Genomic DNA, 5,173 nt, shown 5'->3' with positions numbered 1-5,173 from the left:
TGGAAAATCACAGAAAACATTTTTTCAATAAATAATTTGTTTGTAAAAAATTGTGTTTTTTAATATATAATATTGGAACATCTTTAGCTAATATTATTTCATGAAAATTATGACATTTCAACACTTTTTCTGTTATTGACGAACACCTGGAATTTCAAATAGATAAAATGGCCATTTTTTCGTCATATTTGTTTATTTATAAAAAATTGAAAACCAAATTAAAAAATCAGGCTCGACAACTCTCTTAGAAATCTTCACAGCTTTTTAAAAATTCTTTTTGTGCAAATCACTCAATATTTGTGGGCTGTACATTATTTTGAATCAAAAATGTCATTTTTTCCCAACTGTGGGCCGGGAATTTTTTAGACCACTTTTCTTAGATTTAAAAATTCGACTCACGGTTATTAGTAGTTACTTCAAAAGACACATAATTTATCTTGATGAGTTTTTTTCTTAAAAACATAAAATTCCATTTAAAATAAAAAAGTTCCATTTCGCGGTCAAACTATGAAAGATAAAAAAAATGAACAGACACAAATTATGCAACTAAAAAAGATATACAACTTTGTTAATTATAACTTTTTTATCCCACACATAGTTTTTCTTTAATTCGTAAAAAAAACATAAAAAATAAAACCATTACATTTTTGGACAAACGACAGAATCGATGAAAAAAATGAATAGACAAAAGTTGATCATTCAAACAAGAGTGAAAACTCATACGAATTCAGGATCACTAATTTGTTGGTAGGGCGCGTATTTTTCGTTTTAATCGTAAAAAATAAAATTCGAAATAAAAAATTATATTTTTTGAAATACGACACAAGAAACGAAAATAATTAATAGAAAAAAGGTTTTTAACCAAAAATGGTCTAAGAATTTGTCACTAATAATAATTTTCAGATAGGAGGGTTAGATTTTTTCTAATAGTAAAAATAAGATCAAAAATAAAAAAATAATTTCTCATGCGAAAATTGTAACTAGTTTGTATAAAAATCGTTGTATTTTTATTAAAAATGAATCTTCTTGGTTAACAAAATCATTTAATAAGTTAAAACTAAATTTAGTTGAAAATTTTACTATTTGTTTGAAAAGTATTTTTTTCTACAAAATTGATTTTTAAACTTAAAATTTAAGAATTTCATTTATGGTATGACATTTTTTTAGATGAGAATTCAACTACTTAGTTGAAAGTTCTTCTAATAAAAAGTCTTGATTTCTTATTATTCTTGTTGGTAGAAATTTCATATAAATATTTATATTTCACTATTTAGTTGAAAATTAAACTATTTTTTTTAATTGAAAATTTACATTTTTATTAAAAATTCATATTTCCTGGTAGCGAAGAAAAAGAGTTAATTAGAGTTAAATAGGTTTCCAAAATTGTGAAAAAAAATAATCTGGAAGAACTTCAGGCTTCTTTTAATTTTGCAGGTTTTATTTAAAATTTTAGGGAAAATTCAAATAATTTTAAAATATATTCAGACATTTTAAAGAATTTCGAAAATAATTGAAAACTTGAAAAACTTCCAAATAATTAAAAATAAAATTAAAGACGAAAATTTCATTAAGATTCATAGGAAAATTGAAAATGGTTTTTTATATTGGAAAATTCATTTTAAGAGATCTCTCGGAAAATTTTTAATTATTTTTTTTTGTTTCAAAAATTTGTTTTTACAGAATACATATGAAGCATTTAAAAGAAAAAGAAGGCAAAATATATAAATATTGAACAATTATTCCTTCAGAAATAATTCGATTAAGTTTAAAAGATCTTAGGATGCTTTGAAGAGATTCGGAAATGATTAAAAATTTGCAATGATTCTAAATTTTGTTAAAGAAAATGTATTTTTTTGAAGATCTTCAAATAAGCTTCTGATATTTTAAAATGTTGTTTCAAGCTTTTAAGATAATAGAAAAGTATGCTTAAGATTCCTGTAAACGTTTTTGATGATTTTTCTTTTTGAAAATTATTTAAAAAGAATATTTAAAAAGATTTCAAAACAAATTTTGATGTATAAATAACAATTGACTAACTAATAATTTGTAACAATTAAAAATAAACAGAATTCAATTTCTGATTTAATAAATGTTAATTAAAAATATAATTTTGCAAGTTTGAATGCTTTTCACTGAAAATTGCTTAAATTTACATAATTTTGCCACCATTTTCAAATTATTTATTGTATTTTTCAATTTTGAGTATTGCAAATTATAGTGTGGATTATTTTGTAACCTTTGATCTGTACAATTCATGAAAGTTAAATTTTTTGTTTTGCAATTCATCTATATGTAATTTAAAATTAGAAAATAAATAATAAAAAATGATTATTTAAGAAAATTAATTTTAAGAGTATATTTAAAATACTGCAAAAGATCCCTACAATTGTCGTAAAGTAATCTGAAACATTTTAAGGGATTTTTCTTATTTTGCACGATTCATTGAACGTTTTAGGGAAAATTCTAATGATATAAATATTGTTTGAAAATTTCAAAAGAATTTCAAAAATAATGAAAAATATTCTAAAAAAGGTTCCATATAGGTTTTTGAAGATTTGGAAATCAAATTTTGAAACGTTTGAAGCATTTAGAAAGCCTGAAAAAAAAATTTGACTAAAATGCCTAGAAAAATTAAAAATGTGTCTTTATTTTGAATATCCTATGTTTTGTTATACATATTCATTCAAACTCCTATTAAAAAAAACAAGAATTCAACGACCAAATTTAGACCACAACGAAAATAAAATTTATTTATTTTTCTTTCACTGTTATGTTATTGTAATTTGATAGTAAATAAAAATGATAAACACGAAAGAAACAAAAAAAGAAGGAAGGGGATGTGGTTGGTTGCCTTCTCACCTTTCTTTTCTCTTTTTTATTTTTGTCCGAAAATTATTTTTATTTTATTTTTTCAAATTACAATAGGAGCTTTTTTGTGTCTTCTTTGTGGCCCAAATTTCGTCATTATATTCTTATTTTTTAACAGAAGTTTGCATCAATTTGATTATTGGATGTTAAATAGGATTTTTATTTTGGATTTTAATCTGATTTAAATTTCGAAAATTTGATACATATTCGTATTTCAAACGGAATTTTACTGCTTTATAAGTTTGAATTCTTTTTTTTTCAATAGTAAAAAATAGTTTTGAACTAAGAAATGATTAAAAATTACTTTTCCCGATTAAAATGGCCACTCTGCAAAATTAAAGCTTCTAACCAAAATTAAACACTTTAAATTTCTCAACTCTAGTTTTTGAAAATCTTTAGATGATAACATTTTTTTCAAAATAAAAGCATTAATTTCTAAATCGTTTTTAATTTATAGAAAATCTGAAAGAAAACATGGAAAATTTAATGCTGAGTATTTATAAACAAAAATTTGAAAATGGTCACAATGTACGATCTGTGGGTGATTATGAACAATGCATTCCTATTCTAGATAAGCGTGCAATGAGACTGTATTTTATGAAAAGTTTAACTTGATCGCAACGTCAATATCAATGATTTTGAAATGAAAATATCTTGTACCAAGTTCTTATATTTAAAATGAAGTGAAATGATACCGTAGAAAATATAAAACTAAAAACACATAATTTTTTATGATAAAATTATTTTTTTAATTTCTCTAAAGATTATTAATATTATTTTTTTAACACACTGTAATTTTTAAACTTGTTAATACCTTAAAAAAGATCAGAAAAATAATGTTATGGGTAAAAATGAGAATATCCTGATTTACCAGTAAGAAAATTGATCCTTTTTTTTGTGTTCTCAAATATTATTATCTAATTCTAGCACGAATTTAAGTGTGCAAAACTTTCAACAAAAGAATACTTATTCGAAATTAGTATTTCGTATTGCAAATTATTTCTTCTCCCAGATTAGAAAAAGTGCGCTCGCGCGCGTGTGCTAATGCTGTTTAGAGTAAATTAGGGTTGTGTCAAATCGCTATGATAAAAATTAGGGAAAGGAGAACTTTGGGAAAACACAAACTATGCAAAGCGCCGAATTATTTGAAAAAATATTGATAAAGTTATGGATTATAATATTATATTTACCAATAGAATTAAGAATAACCGCCAATATTAAAACGACGGCAGAATGGATCCTCATTTTTTTCAAACCGAAAACAAATTGATTAACGTCTTACTGCAGAATAAGGTTAACTGTAAAAAATTATGATTATTCTACTTTTTTTATTAAATTATAATATAATGTATATATAATATGGTCGTTATCTCATGGATTATTCCAGCCTCTTATTTGTCCTTCTGATATTTTTGTATTTTTTAATCAGTTCAAGCAACAAAATTTGGTGGCCTTAACCAGGTTGGGAAAAATAAAGCGTTTTTTCGTATTGTACTTTAGAAAATTAATATTTAAACCCCCGTTTTTTAAGTTAATTTTCGTACATCTATTATTCCTCTATTTAATAAAGTTTTTTAAAAATAAACAGTATTAATGAATTAACTGTTAAAAAAAGAGTTTTCTTTATACATTAATCCATTGTATTACAATTTTTAAGATAAAAACAAGTTTCTTGTCTGAAACTTTCATATAAGTGTATTTATTCGTGACAATTGTTTATAACAATAACAATCGCTGTCAAGAGGCAATCTTTTATTACAAATTATTATTTATTAGTTAAAAAATATGATCTTGCAGTAAAGAACTATTTTTAAATATCTATGCAGATTTTCAGAAAGTCATTCGCATAAGAACCTTTTGAATATATGTTTTTATGTTGAAATTATTTTATTAGAAGATTTAAAAAGTGTGTTTATTCAATGTCCAAGTTTTTTCTAGTAAAATCATCGTTTCAAAATCGTTGGCATCGCCAAACCTAGTAAACTATTCTCAATGTTTTTTTTAATTTAAGAAATCGAGATAAATCTTATTCCTTAGATCTACACCAAGAATAGAAATAAATATTCCTTTATTGCTTAATAATAATAAAAAAATCTTATCCGTAAAACGCTAAGCACTGCGAAGCTAAAAATAAGAGATTCATCGCATGCGGTAATTTGTTATCAAAATCATTCTATATCAAAATAAATATTCAACCTTCATAAGTTAAATTGCTGAAATTTACAGCAATATTTTTTTGAAATTAAAGCGATCGAAAAAGGAAAAACGGTTTGGGATCTGCTTTATCTGGAATTCTTCTTTTTTT

The sequence above is a fragment of the Belonocnema kinseyi genome, chromosome 6 (genome assembly GCF_010883055.1).
Source record: "Belonocnema kinseyi isolate 2016_QV_RU_SX_M_011 chromosome 6, B_treatae_v1, whole genome shotgun sequence".
Taxonomy (NCBI): Eukaryota; Metazoa; Arthropoda; class Insecta; order Hymenoptera; family Cynipidae; genus Belonocnema; species Belonocnema kinseyi.
The sequence above is the reverse complement of the archived record's forward strand: the minus strand, read 5'-3'. Positions refer to the sequence as shown.